This window comes from Ursus arctos, chromosome X (assembly GCF_023065955.2).
Source record: "Ursus arctos isolate Adak ecotype North America chromosome X, UrsArc2.0, whole genome shotgun sequence".
Taxonomy (NCBI): domain Eukaryota; kingdom Metazoa; phylum Chordata; class Mammalia; order Carnivora; family Ursidae; genus Ursus; species Ursus arctos.
In genome coordinates this window covers 93241437-93257246 of record NC_079873.1, presented here as the reverse complement: position 1 = coordinate 93257246, position 15810 = coordinate 93241437, and the positions used below count along the sequence as shown (strand labels likewise).

The following is a 15810-nucleotide window of genomic DNA, read 5'->3' as shown; positions in this document are numbered from 1 at the left end:
TTGGCTTCGACCATTGCTCTGAGGGGCAGGGACCCCAGCATTTAGATCCCTTTCTAAGCCAACACTGTCTCTCTCTGGAGATTCAAGCACTCTATGAAGGCCGTCCCAAGGACGTTACTGCCTCCACCTAAGAGATGTGGAAACTGAGGCCCAGGGAGGAAAAGTCACATGCCTGAGGTCATGTAGCTATTAAGTGCTACTGTATGTGGTTTCAATATCAATATTTTTTATCACTACATCAAGCTACCAAGCTGCCCAAAGGCCCTCCTGGGGTGTGTGTGTGTGTGTGCAACTTAACTATCAGAGTGAGTGGCTAGGGACAGTTCTGGTGTGCCAGTATAGACATTTTGGGCAGCCCTGGCCCATGACAGGGAGCACACTGGAGTAGGCAGCCCGCTATGGGCTATGACATTGAGGGAACAGATGAAGACGACTCAAACAAGAACCAGGAGAGGCTATTGACCCCCGAGCTTTCTAGACAAGAGAGGCAGCCACCATCACTCAGCTTTGGCAGAGACTCAGAGGCACGCAGGGGAGTGGGAAAGCTTCACAGTGAAAGGAGGAAAGGTTTCGGGTATGACCGGGTTGGAGGCTGTTGGCATGGGGAAGCTGGAGGCGGGCTAACTAGAAGCAGGCAACCTGTGTGATTGGTTGGTGAAGATTATTTGCCTTCCTTTGGCTCTTCCTGAATTGCGAGAGTGGGGACAGTGGCAAAAACGGGGAATCTGGGAGTGATTACTGAGAGGTTGTACTTGGACTTCCCTGCTGGTTGCTGTAGAGGCATGGGTCAGAGTTCTATTGTCATATACGGTCTGGCTATTATCTGTTTGTATATTCACTTTCTCAACATAAGGGAGTGGAAAAATCGCCCCCAAATGAAAAATCTATCGCAGTGGTTACAATGTCCGTTATCAGAATTAAAAAGGGTGAAAAAATGTCCTAAGGTTCTTCAAAATATATGTCATTTCCCGCAGGCTTCAGGTACTGTGATGCTGGAGATTTTTTGCACCAACCCTAACAGAGTTTGCATTTTGGGGATTGATTTTGATGGGCCCCTACGTGCCTGTCACTGTCCTGCCCCACACAGTAGTCTCCTGTGAATGAGAGAAGAGATCAGATAAAAGCTTGTGTTTGGTGTTGGGAAGTGGGGGTAGTATCTGGGTTCCTGGAGCTCTACCCAGTCTAATGAGACTAGGCTGGGGATTGGAGGAGGGCACTCAGGAGTGAGCACCCCGAAATTAAGTGGGTGGGCCTGAAGGGGCCTCCAAGACATTTTCCGGCTGGGGCCCCCCATTCAGAACACCTTTGCAGCAAATCAGTTGTTTTCATTTCCCCCATGCCATGCCTCACTGTGCCTCCCCCCCTTATTTAAATTAATTAACTTTTGTAAAGACTTCATTTTTTTTAGAGCAGTTGTGGGCTCACAGCAAGATGAGGAGGAAGGTACCGAGATTTCCCATATACCCCCTGCCTCCACACCCGCATAGCTTCCCTCACTCCCAACATCCCCCACCAGAGTGGCCCATTTGTCCCAACTGACGAACCTACACTGACCAGTCGTCATTGCCCAAGTCCATGGTTTACGTTCGGGCTCACTCTTGGTGTTGGACAGTCTATGAGTTTGGACAAACGTATAATGACACGTATCCATCATTACACTACCATCTAGAGGATTTTCATTGTCTTAAAAATTCTCTGGGCTCTGCCTTTTCATCCCTCCCCCACCCAAATCCTCACAACCACTGATCTTTTTACTGTCTCCACACTTTTGCCTTTTTCCAGAATGTCATATAGGTGGTGTGGTATGTGGTATGTCGCCTTTTTCAGATTGGCTTCTGTCTTAGTTTGTTTGGGCTGCTAAAACAACACGTCATATCATGAGTGACTGATACACAACAAACATTTCTCACAGTCCCGGAGGCTGAAACTCCAAGATCAGGGTGCCAGGATGGTCAGGGGAAGGCCCTCTTCTGGGTTCTGGGTGCAGACTGTTGAGTTCTCAGTGCGTCATCACATGGTGGGAGGACTGGGCTAGCCCTGGGGCCTCTTTTCGAAGGGCCCTAACCCCATTCATGAGGGATCTGCGCTCAGGACCTAATCACCTCCCAAATGCCCCACCTCCTAGTACCATCACCTTGAGCATTTAGGTGTTAAACATACAGATTTTAGGCAGATACAAACATTCAGACCACAGCGGCTTCTTTGATTTAGCAATGTGAATTCGAGGATCTTCTATTCTTTTCATATCGTAGTAGTTCCTTTCATTTTAGTGCTGAATAATATCCCAGTGTCTGGATCTACCAGTTTATTTATCCATTCACTTATTGAAGGACATCTTGGTCACTTCCAAGTTTTGACAAATATGAATAAAGTGGCTATAAACATCTGCACGTATATTTTTGTGTGGGCATGAACATCTTTTCATATGTTTCTTGTTATCTGTATGTCTCCTCTGGTGAGTTGTCTCTGAAGGTCTTGGGCCCATTTTTGAATCAGGTTGTTTGTTTTCTTATTGCTGAGTTTTCAGAGTTCTTTGTATAATTTGGATAACAGTCCTCATCAGATGTGTCTTCTGCAAATATTTTCTCCCAGTCTGTGGCTTGTCTTCTTGTTCTCTTGACATTGTCTTTCACCAAGCAGAAATTTTTAATTTTAATGAAGTCTAGTGTATTGATTATTTCTTTCATAGATTGCGTCTTTGGTGCTGTATCTAAAAAGTCATTGAGAGGAGGAAGGAAAAAGATGGCAGAGGAGTAGGGGTCCCCTTTTTCAGCTGGTCCCCTGAGTCGAGCTGGATAGGTACCAGACCATCCTGAACACCCACAGAATCAGCCTGAGATGCAGGAAGATACACCTGGATCTCTACAAACGAACATCTCCAGTGCTGAGTATTCAGGTACGAAGCAGGGAGCCATGAATCCGTGCACAGATATCGGAAGATAAACGGAAGGGGGAGGGAGCCTCCGTGCTTTGGTGCCAGGAAGCAGTAGCCACTTGCACTGGGGAGCGGGCCGGACTCGAGGACCGGCACCTGTAAGAGAGCAGACTGAGACCATGAGCCAGGAGCGCGCATGTGACCAGACTGAAAACCGGAGCTCCGGAGCGTGCGTGAACCACACTGAAACAGGGAGCTCGGGAGCACGCGTGGGAACCGGGGGCGGCTGGCGGTGTTAGAAACACAAAGGACAGAGATGTTCTGGCCCTGGAAGTGAGGGCTGGGACGCCGGGTGTGGGGTGCACAACCTGGGGCACTGCAGGGTTGTTAGCAGCACCAACAGAAACAGAGTTAAAGTAGCCAAGAGAGCTCAGTGGAGAGCGGTCTGCGATCCCTCTGTTCTGAGACAGAGGCTGGGATTCGGCTACTGCTGCTCTGACTCTCAGAAGAGCCACAGAAAACCGCCAGGGAAAGCCGCCAGAGAACAAAAGCCTGGAAATACCAGCTCACTCTGTGCCCATCTCCATCCCCCCTCGCAGGGGACAGGGAGACTCTACCCAAACAGGGTTGCCTGAGTATCAGCACAGCAGGCCCCTCCCCCAGAAGGCAGCCTGAAAAATCAAGAAGCCCACATCCCTAAGGACCCTATAAAACAAGTGCACACTGCATGGGTCCTGGTCAATAATTTGGGTTCTGGGCATCCCCCCAACCTCTCCTCATCAGAATGACAAGGAGGAGGAACCCCCAACAAAGGAAAGAAACAGAGACTGTGCCCTCTGCCACGGAACTAATGGATATGGATATAACCAAATTGTAGAAATAGGGTTCAGAGTAACAATGGTCAAGATGATGTGTAGGCTTGAAAAAAATATTAATGAAAATATTAACGAGAATATAGAATCTCTAAGGGCTGAAATGAGAGTGAATCTGGCAGAAATTAAAAATGCCATGAATCAAATGCAGTCTAAACTGGATGCTCTGATGGCCAGGGTAAATGAGGCAGAAGAACAAATTAGTGAATTGGAAGATGGGATGATAGAAAAGAAGGAAAAAATGAGAACTTGGCTCAAAAAAATCCAATCTCAAGAATGTAGATTATGGGAGATTACTGACTTAGTGAAATGTTCCAATGTCAGAATCATCGGCATCCCGAAGGGGGTGGAGAAAGAGAGAAGTCTAGAAGAGATATTTGAACAAATTGTAGCTGAAAACTTCCCTAATTTGGCTAAGGAAACAAGCATTCATGTCCAAGAGGCAGAGAGGACCCCTCCCAAGGTCAATGAGAACAGACCTACACCACGTCACATAATAGTACAATTCGCAAATATTAGATCCAAGGATACAATCTTAAAAGCAGCCAGGGGAAGAGAATCCTCACCTACAGAGGGAGGAACATCAGAATAACATCAGACCTGTCTACGGAGACCTGTGAAGCCAGAAAAAGCTGGCAAGACATATTCAGAGCACTAAGTGAGAAGAACATGCAGCCAAGGAGCCTTTATCCAGCAAGGCTGTCATTCAGAATTGATGGAGAGACAAGGACCTTCCAAGACCGGCAGAAACCGAAAGAATATGTGACCACCAAGCCAGCCCTACAAGAAATATTAAGGGGGGGGTTCTATAAAAGTAAAAATACCCCAAGAGTGATACAGAACAGAAATTTACAATCTATAGAAACAAAGACTTCATAGGCAACATGACATCATTAAAATCATATCTCTCAATAATCACTCTCAATGTGAATGGCCTAAATGCTCCCATAAAACACCGCAGGGTTGCAGATTGGATAAAAAGACATGACCCATCCATATGCTGTCTACAAGAGACTCATTTTGAATGTAAAGATACATCCAGTCTGAAAGTGAAGGGATGGAGAACCATTTTTCATGCCAACGGACCTCAAAAGAAAGCTGGGGTAGCAATTCTCATATCAGACAGATTAGATTTTAAACTAAAGACTGCAGTGAGAGATACAGAAGGACACTATATTATTCTTAAAGGATGTATCCAGCAAGTGGATATGACAATTATAAATATCTATGCACCCAACAGGGGAGCAGCTAGATACAAAAGCCAACTCTTAACCAGAATAAAGAGACATATAGATAATAATATGTTAATAGTAGGGGACCTCAACAATCCACTCTCAGCAATAGACAGATCAACTAAGCAGAAAATCAACAAAGAAACAAGAGCAGCTTTGAATGACATACTGGACCAGATGGACCCCATAGATATATATAGAACACTACACCCCAGAACAACAGAATACTCATTCTTTTCGAATGCACATGGAACTTTCTCCAGAATAGACCATATACAGGGTCACGAAATGGGTCTCAACCGATACCAAAAGACTGAGATTATTCCCTGTGTATTCTCAGACCACAGTGCTTTGAAACTGGAACTCAATCACAAGGAAAAACTTGGAAGAAATTCAAACACTTGGAAACTAAGAACCACCCTGCTTAAGAATGATTGGGTAAACCAGGGAATTAAAGAAGAGCTTAAACAATTTATGGAAACCAATGAGAAAGAAAACACATCGGTCCAAAACCTATGGGACACTGCAAAGGCGGTCCTAAGGGGAAAATACATAGCCATCCAAGCCTCACTCAAAAGAATAGAAAAATCTAAAATGCAGTTTTTATATTCTCACCTCAAGAAGCTGGAGCTGGGACAGAAGAACAGGCCTAACCCATGCATGAGAAGGCAGTTGATCAAGATTAGAGCAGAGATCAATGAATTAGAAACCAGGAGCACAGTAGAGCAGATAAACAGAATTATAAGTTGGTTCTTTGAAAGAATAAATAAGATCAATAAGCCACTGGCAAGACTTATTCAAAAGAATAGAGAAAGGACCCAAATTAATAAAATTATGAATGAAAGGGGAGAGATCATGACCAACACCAAAGAAATAGAAAGAATCACTAGAAACTATTATCAACAACTATATGCCAATAATTTAAACAACCTGGAAGAAATGGATGCCTTCCTGGAAACCTATAAACTACCAAGACTGAAACAGGAAGAAATTGATTTTTTAAACAGACCAATTAATTATGAAGAGATTGAAGCAGTGATCAAAAACCTCCTCAAAAACAAGACTCCAGGGCCTGATGGATTCCCCGGGGAATTCTACCAAACATTCAAAGAAGAAATAATACCTTTTCTCCTGAAGCTGTTTCAAAAAAACAGAAACAGAAGGAAAACTACCAAACTCATTCTATGAAGCCAGTATTACCTTGATCCCCAAACCAGCCAAAGACCCCATCAAAAAGGAGAATTACAGACTGATATCCCTGATGAATATGGACACCAAAATTCTCAACAAGATCCTAGCTAAAAGGATCCAACAGTACATTAAAAGGATTATCCATCCTGACCAAGTGGGATTCATCCCTGGGATGCAAGGGTGGTTCAACATTCGCAAATCGATCCGTGTGATAGATCATTTCAACAAGAAGAGAGTCAAGAACCATAGGAGCCTCTCAATTGATGCGGAAAAAGCATTTGACAAAATACAGCATCCTTTCCTGATTAAAACCCTTCAGAGTGTAGGGATAGAGGGTACATTCTTCAATTTCATAAAAACCATCTATGAAAAACCTACAGCAAATATCATTCTCAATGGGGAAAAGCTGAAAGCCTTTCCCTTAAGATCAGGAACACGACAAGGATGCCCACTCTCGCCATTATTGTTCAACATAGTACTAGAGGTCCTTGCAACAGCAATCAGACAACAAAAAGGAATAAAAGGTATTCAAATCAGCAAAGAAGAAGTCAAACTGTCTCTCTTCGCAGGTGACATGATACTCTATATGGAAAACCCAAAAGACTCCATTCCCAAATTACTAGAACTCATAGAACAATTCAGTAATGTGGCAGGATACAAAATCAATGCTCAGAAATCAGTTACATTTCTATACACGAACAATGACACTGAAGAAAGAAGAATTAGGGAATCAATTCCATGTACAATAGCACCAAAAATCATATGATATCTCAGAATTAACTTAACCAGAGACGTAAAGGATCTATATTCTAGAAACTACAGATCACTGTTAAAAGACATTGAAGAAGACACAAAAAGATGGAAAAACATTCCATGCTCATGGATTGGAAGAATAAACATAGTTAAAATGTCTATGCTACCCAGAGCAATCTACGCTTTCAACACCATCCCGATCAAAATACCAATGACATTTTTCAAAGAGCTGGAAAAAACAGCCCTTAAATTTGTGTGGAACCAGAAAAGGCCCCAAATCACCAAGGAAATGTTGAAAAGGAAAAACAAAGCTGGGGGCATCACAATGCCGGATTTCAAGCTATACTACAAAGCTGTGATCACCAAGACAGCATGGTACTGACACAAAAACAGCCACATAGACCAATGGAACAGAATAGAGAACCCAGAAATGGACCCTCGGCTCTATGGTCAACTAATCTTTGACAAAGCAGGAAAAAACATCCAGTGGAAAAATGACAGTCTCTTCAATAAATGGTGCTGGGAAAATTGGACAGCTACATGCAAAAGAATGAAACTTGACCACTCTCTCACACCATACGCAAAGATGAACTCCAAATGGATGAAAGACCTCCATGTGAGACAGGAATCCATCAAAATCATAGAGGAGAACATAGGCTGTCACCTCTTTGACATTGGCCACAGCAACTTCTTTCATGACACATCTCCAAAGGCAAGAGAAACAAAAGAAAAAATGAACTTGTGGGACTTCATCAAGATAAAAAGTTTCTGCACAGCAAAGGAAACAGTCATCAAAACAAAGAGGCAACCCACAGAATGGGAGAAGATATTTGCAAATGACACTACAGATAAAAGGCTGGTATCCAAGATCTATAAAGAATTTCTCAAACTCAATACACGAGAAACAAATAATCAAATCAAAAAATGGGTAGAAGATATGAACAGACACTTTTCCAATGAAGGCATACAAATGGCTAACAGACACATGAAAAAATGTTCAAAATCATTAGCCATCAGGGAAATTCAAATCAAAACCACACTAAGATACCACTTTACACCAGTTAGAATGGCAAAAATGGACAAGGAGAGAAACAACAAATGTTGGAGAGGATGTGGAGAAAGGGGATCCCTCTAACACTGTTGGTGGGAATGCAAGCTGGTACAGCCACTTTGGAAAACAGTGTGGAGGTCCCTCAAAAAGTTAAAAATAGAGCTACCCTATGACCCAGCAATTGCACTACTGGGTATTTACCCCAAAGATACAGACATAGTGAAGAGACGGGCCATATGCACCCCAAATGTTCATAGCAGCATTGTCCACAATAGTTAAATTGTGGAAGGAGCTGAGATGCCCTTCAACAGACAAATGGATAAAGAAGATGTGGTCCATATATACAATGGAATATTACTCAGCCATCAGAAAGAACGATTACCCAACATTTGCAGCAACATGGACGGGACTGGAGGAGATTATGCTAAGTGAAATAAGTCAAGCAGAGAAAGACAATTATCATATGGTTTCACTCATTTATGGAACATAAGAAATAGCAGGGAGATCAGTAGGAGAAGGAAGGGAAGAATGAAGGGGGAGGTAAACAGAAGGGGGAATGAACCGCGAGAGACTATGGACTCTGGGAAAAAAACTGAGGGCTTCAGAGGGGAGGGGGGTGGGGGATTGGGATAGGCCAGTGATGGGTATTAAGGAGGGGACATATTGCATGGAGCACTGGGTATTATACACAAACAATGAATCATGGAACACTCCATCAAAAACTAATGATGTACTGTATGGTGACTAGCATAACATAATAAAATTTTAAAAATAAAAATAAAAAGTCATTGACATACCTATGTCATACCATTGTCATCTAGGTTCTTTCCCGTGTTATCTTCCCAGAGTTTTACAGTTTTGTGTATTATATTTAGGCCTATGATTCATTGTGAGTTAATTTTTATGAAGGGTGTAAAATCTATGTCTAGATTTACCTTTTCTTTTTAAAGATTTTTATTTATTTATTTATTTATTTGAGGGTGGGGGGCAGTGAAGCAGACTCCCTGCTCAGCAGGGAGCCCAGCACAGGGCTCAATCCCAGGACCCTGAGATCATGACTTGAGCTGAAGGCAGACTCTTAACCAACTGAGCCACCCAGATGTCCCTCTAGATTTATGTTTTCATATGTGGCTGTCCAGTGGTTCCTGTACCATTTGTTAAAAAGACCATCTTTGCCCATTGTATTGCCTTTGTTCCTTTGTCAAAGATCACTTGAGTATATTTATGTGAATCTATTTCTAGGCTTCCCATTCTGTTCCATTGATCTATGTCTATTCTTTACCAATATCATACTGTCTTGGTTACTGTAGCTTTATAGTAAGTCTTAAAGTCAGGTAGTGTCAGTTCTTCAACTTTGTTCTTAAATATTGTGTTGGCTATTCTGGGTCTTTTGCCTCTCAATATCAACTTTAGAATCACTTTGTCAATAGCCACAAAATAACTTGCTGGAATTTTTATTGGGATTGCATTGACTCTATAGATCAAGGTGGGAAGAACTGACATTTTGACAATATTGAGTCTTCCTATCCTTGAACATGGGATAGGTCTTTATTTATTCAGATCTTCTTTGATTTCATTCATCAGAGTTTTGTAGTTTTCCTCATAGGAAATTTGAAAATCTTGTACACATTTTTTTAGATTTATAGGTAAGATTTCATTTGTGGGGGTGTGAATATAAATGGTATTATGTTTTTAATTTCAGGTTACACTTGGTCATTGCTGACATATAGGAAAGCAATTAACATTTGTATATTAAGTTTGTATCCTGCAACCTTGCTATAATGGCTTATTAGTTTTAGTAGTGTTTTTGTTGATTCTTTCAGATTTCCTACGTAGACAATTTTATTATCTGTGAACAAAGACAGTTTTGTTTTTTCCTTTCCATTCTGTATACATTTACTTCCTATTTTGTCTTATTGCATTAGCCACGATTTCCAGTATGATTTTGAAAAAAAGTGGTGAGAGGGGACATCCTTGACTTGCTTCTGATCTTAGTGGGAAGTCTTTGAGTTTCTCATCAAGAATGATGTAAACTGTGAGTTTTTTGAACATATTCTTTTTTTTTTAAAGATTTTATTTATTTATTTGACAGAGATAGAGACAGCCAGCGAGAGAGGGAACACAAGCAGGGGGAGTGGGAGAGGAAGAAACAGGCTCCTAGCGGAAGAGCCTGACGTGGGGCTCGATCCCATAACGCCGGGACCACGCCCTGAGCCGAAGGCAGACGCTTAACCGCTGTGCCACCCAGGCGCCCCTTTTGAACATATTCTTTATCAAGTTAGGGAAGTTCTTTTTATTCCTAGTTTATTGAGAGGTTTTTTTTTTTTAATCATAAATGGGTGTTGGCTTTTGTGAAATGCTTTTTCTGTATCTATTGATATTCATATGATTTTTCTTTTTTAGCCTATTTAATTGATTTTTGAATGTTGAACTGTCCTGTATACCTGGAATACCTACCATTTGTTGTGGAATAAATACTATTTGTTTATACGTTGTTGGATTCAATTTGATAATATTTTGTTGAGGATTTTTGCATCTATGTTCTTGAGAGATATTGTTCTGTAGTTTTCTTATAATTTCTTTATCTGGTTTTGGTTTTAGGGTAATGCTGGCCTCATGGATGAGTTAAGAAATAGTTCCTCTGTTTTCATCTTCTGATAGAGATTGTAGAGAATTAGTATAATTTCTTACTTAAATGATTGGTAGAATTTGCCAGCGAACACATCTGGGCCTGTTGCTTTCTGTTTTGGAAGGTTATTCGGTCAATAAGTAATTTAAATAGCTTCTGTAATAGACGTAGGCCTATTTAAATTGTCTATTTCTTGCGTGAATTTGGCAAATTGTGTCTTTCAAGGAACTGGTCCATTTCATCTAGGTTATCAAATTTGTGGGCTTAGAGTTGTCCATAGTATTCCTTTATTACTCTTTGAATGTCCGTAGGATTGGTAGTGATGTCCCTTCTTCCATTTCTAATATTAGTTATTGTATCCTGTTATTAGTATTTGTATCCTATTAGTATTTGTATCCTGTCTCTTTTTTTCTTAGTTAGCCTGGCTAGTTTTAAACTCTGGGCCTCCATCAACTTGTTAGTTACAGTTCAGATTTGTTTTTTTTTTAAACCCAGGCACCAGTTCCTGCGGCAGTTTCTGTTAGTGAATCTTGGCTTTGGGAAGTCGTGTCTCCCTGTATTTGCTTGTCTGTCTCTTCAATCTTGGGGACAACAGTTTGCCTAAGTCCTTCCCTCTCTTATAGATCCAAGAGGAGTTGCTGATTTTTCAGTCTGTTCAGCTTTTTATTTGTCATGAGGACAGAGTGGTGACTTCCAAAATTTTACATGCAGACCTGGAAACTAGAAGTTCTACTGTGTGATTTTTTTTCCAGCTTTATTGAGCTATAACTGCCATATAAGTCTAAGGTGTACAACATGATGATTTGATATACATATATCTTGTGAAATGCTTCCCACAATAAAGTTAGTTAACACATTCATCATGTCACATAATTATATTTTTTTGGGTGAGAACATGTAAAATCTACTCTCTTAGCAACTTTCAAGTATAGAATAGTCCTGTTAACTACAGTCACCATGCCGTACATTACATCCCCAGAACTTGTTCATCTGAAGTGCTGAGTAAACAAGACGGAGACTCTGGCGGTGAGTAAGAGAGAGAGGCCAGTGCAGCAGTTCTCCAATTTTCATTCCCAAGGATCATTTGAGAGTCTGTTGGTGTGCAGTTAGCAAAGGATGAGGGGCACTTTTTTGGCCTGGGAGGAAGAGATTGTCAAGATAGCTTACTAGGTAGATCAAAAGCAAATGCAGGAGCAGTGTAGAGCATGATTTGGTTGTTTCACTTTTGTTTTTGAAAGTAAATTACCCAAATATATATTTGTGTGTGTGTGTGTGTGTGTGTATATATATATACACACACACACATACAACTTTTTTCTTTCCTGGAAGGAACCTGAGAAGTAGGGTATGAACTTTGGGAGATGAAAGGTAGAGAGGGGTCTTTCATGTTTCATTATTTTATACCTTTGGGTGCCATTAGAATTTTTAACCATTTTTTTTTCTTTCTTTTTTGGGAGATTCTTAGAGGCCAGCTGCCCTGGCTACATGCCTTTCCTTGTCCTACTGACCAGTCATTCAACTCAGGATGCTGAAGACTTGGGAGGAAGGATGAGGAACTCCTTCTCCAGGATGTTAAGCAATGCGGGAAATAAAATGACAGCAGGAGGCAGTTTGGGTAGGCTGGTGTGAATCACTGATTCCAGACCCGGGGGGGGGGGGGGGTCGCTTCCCTCTCGGCTGCCTGTGCGAGGAAGCCAGAGCAGTTCTGGGCCTGACTAGGTGGTAAAAACCCCATTTACCGTGCCAAGCAAATCTTCCCCCTCCAGTGGGGGTGGCATTCCTGGCTGGGCCTTTGCCCCCTGGGCTGATGGTTGGATGGAGGGAGACATGCAGGCTTTGGACCGTGCTGCTTATAGGGGAAGTGACGCTTGGCAGGGTCTCTGACCGTGGAGGTGGCAGCTGTGGGGCCCCAGCTGCCTCACACCTCCAAGCTTTGGGCTAAGTGAAGTGTGAGTGATAAATGTGTGTGCTTTCTCTTTCCCGGTGATTTGCAGGTTGGAGATCATTAGTTTGGCCATGGCTGGAGGTGAGGGAAAAGAACGTTGATTCCTGCTTCCTGAGCACTGTTCCACCCCCAGGCTTTTGAGGGCCAGGCAGAGGGCAGAGTGGAGGGGATCGTTTTGGAGTTTTCGCCTGGCCAGAGGAAAGGAAATGAAGGCACTCAGCAAGGAGCTGGCAAGGACCTTCCGCCATCCTTGCACCTTCTCTCCCAACATCTTTGGCCCCATCTGAGCTCCAGTTTCCACTTGAGAAAACGGCCGGCGGCTGGATGGGTGCGTGTTCAGACACATTCCACGATGCCTCTTGCAAACTCTTCTCTGTCTGTTCAGTCAGGCCCACACCTGGGACCAAGTTTGTGTTATTGGATATATAGCCTGAGAGTAATAAAACCACATTCTAAACATTCTATATAACCCAGACTTCCTCCAAAACTGGTTGCACTTCTCCACCACAAGGACAAGCCTGGAGCGTGGCAAGGGATGGTAATTTCCTGGTTGTCCCCTCCAATCCCCGATCTAAGGTGTCTAGGTGGAAGGAGATACTCAATGACTCTGAAAGGCAGGAAGAGGAGGAGGAGGAGGAGGAGGAGGAGGAGGAGGAAGTAGGCAGGACTGGGAACTACTCTTAGCAAATGCCTGCTATGTAAGCATTCCGCCTTTAATCCCTCCAACCCCAGGGAGGCGTCCCTCCCCTCCCCAGTTACTGGGTTCCCCCTCCCCATTTCTACCTCCTCCACCCTGAAGGCCAATCTACATCAGACTTGACCTATTTATAAATGTTGGGGATGGGGGACGTCCCTGCCCCACAGAGTATAGTTTTCCCCGGTCCTGCTCCCTTAGAGATGTTCCTGGCTCTTTCGGTCTTTAATTTCTGAATCCCACTGGCCTGCAGACCCCCCCAGGGCGTTGTGAGGGCAGATACTCTGTAGGCGTGCTGAGATGTCTGGATGAATGGCTCCATAGAAGCCATAAACCAGCTCTCTAGCTTGGCCTCCCAGGCTTCATGAGATGTCACTCTATCTGGGATGCTGCGATTGGCAGGGTCACCCGGATACAGACACTAAATGGCTTTGTCTCTCTCATTTCTAACCCCTAAATCCACTGCTTCTTTGCCAGCCTTTAGTAGGAAGAGAACTCATTCAGTGAGCCTCAGGAGGTAGAACCGAGGGGAGAAGAAAAGAGGAAGGAAGGAGACAGAAGCCAAAAGGAAAGGGAAGAGAGACACGGACTGAGAGGAACCTTCTGGAATGGTTTGCATGTGCTCAGAAGTGAGGGAGTCTCACTATTCTCCATCTTAGGCTCTAGTGCTCACAGAGAGCCAGATGTTTAAAGGTCCTGGCAGGGTTTTTGAAGTCAGTCCTGAAGGTTTCAGTTGAATTTATCCTGCCTGTTTTAGACTCACTGGAATCAATGGTTGGAGCCGGGAAGATCAGATTCCCTCCAAAAGCAATGGAGGCATTCATCCAAGAACTGGGGGGAGGGGTCGCTCGCAGTATTTGTGCTCTCCCCTTTGTTGAGGGAGCAGCTGTATCCCGCTACCCCTGGAAATCTGCTTTGTTGGCCTGGCATCCTAAGGATGTGCCTAACTTTCTTAGTAGAGGTCCTCCTCATCTGGCAAGCCAAGCAGCGGAATGTAAGCCCTCCTGGGATTTAAAAAAAGGTGAACACTCTTTCCAAAAATCTGGCGGTGCATGAATGTATCTACCTTCAATCTGAAGAATTTACGAAACCTATTCTGCAGTACTTGTCTTGGTAGCCTGCCTTCTTACCCAGCGCCCACTGTGCAATGCTGACACTCTCTTCTATGGGTCTGTCCTCAGGAATGGCTGGCCCTTGGACATGCGACCATTTTCCAGGCAATGTTATATCACCACAGATTTCACGGACCGGTACCTAACATCCGAGTTAACGCAAGAAGGTATTCCATTCACTAGCTCCGGGTTACACAGGGCCATGCCAGCTACTACAGTAGATACAAGAAAAAGTTTGAGAAATGCGTTTTGCCCTCTGGAGGCTTAAAATTGGAGTGAAGGATATAGGATTCTGCATGTGAACACGCCAGGACAATGAGACAGTATATAACCACATGTGAAATGACGATGGCATGATAATAGTAACTGCTCCCAGTTCTAGAGGCCTTCCTAAGGGACAGGTACCATGTGAAGGGCATGACATTAGTTCTCTCAATTGAATTCCCATCAACAACCCTATGCGGGGAGGTTCTATTAATATGTCCATTTTCGAGCCGAGGGAACTCAGATTTGCAAGGAGTAAATAATTTGCTGCTGCCACAGTTGATCAGGGCAGGAAGAACTAAGACTTTATCCCCACCTTTTAATTTTGAAAACACTTGCAAACTACAGGGAAGTTGTAAGACTGGTATAATGAAGACCCATATAGGCTCACCTACGGTCACCAAATGTCAACGTCTTACTACATGCGCTCTCACATTCCGTTCCCTGTCTCTCTCTCTACACACACACACACACACACACACACACCCCAAGCCATTTTTCCCCCTGACCTACTTGAGCGTGAATTGCAGACATCATTACACTTCACCTCTAAATACTTCAGCACGGACCTCTTAAGAACCTTTTTGCTCACAAAATCCCGATCCAGCTATCACACGTCAGAAACTTCAGCAGGATTTGAACCCAGCTCTGGCTCCAGAGCCCTGACCACAAGTGATGTGAGAATTCAGGAGAAGGAGCCATAAGTGCAGTCTGGGAATTCCAGGAGAGACTTTCTGTGGACCCTCCGCTCCTGATTATTCCTAGCAATGGAAGAAAGGAGTTGGCCCAATGATCACAAAGCACGTGTAGTCGAAAAACAAAAGTCTGTGAGGGACGCCAGGGTGGCTCAGTCAGTTGGGTGTCTGCCTTTGGCTCAGGTTGTGATCCCAGGGTCCGGGGATTGAGCCCCACGTCAGGCTCCTTGCTCAGCAGGGAGCCTGCTTCTCCCGCTCCCCCTGCTCGTGCACTCTCTCTCTCTCTGACAAATAAATAAATAAAATCTTTTAAAAAAATTCTGTGGTTTTTGGAGTGTGTTCTCTTTGAGTGGGAGGGGAATGACACAGATTTGCCTCCCTAATTAGCTTCTTCTCTGGCCAGTATTAAAACTGGTCCTTCCTAATAATAATAATAATAATAATAATAATAAAATTGGTCTTTTCTAACCACCCACTGACATGACAACTGGGGGTAG

At 43.3% G+C, this 15810-nt stretch overlaps 1 long non-coding RNA gene across 1 annotated transcript in view; it reads left to right on the top strand.

Annotated features, from left to right (window-relative positions):
- The window catches only part of LOC123002244 (uncharacterized), a 33175-nt gene extending 20057 nt beyond the window's left edge, over positions 1 to 13118 (top strand). Inside the window, exons 5-6 of the long non-coding RNA XR_006411963.2 lie at positions 12061 to 12218; positions 12598 to 13118. This is a non-coding gene — a long non-coding RNA (uncharacterized LOC123002244). The remainder of the gene's footprint in view (positions 1 to 12060; positions 12219 to 12597) is intronic.
- The last annotated feature ends 2692 nt before the right edge of the window (positions 13119 to 15810 follow it).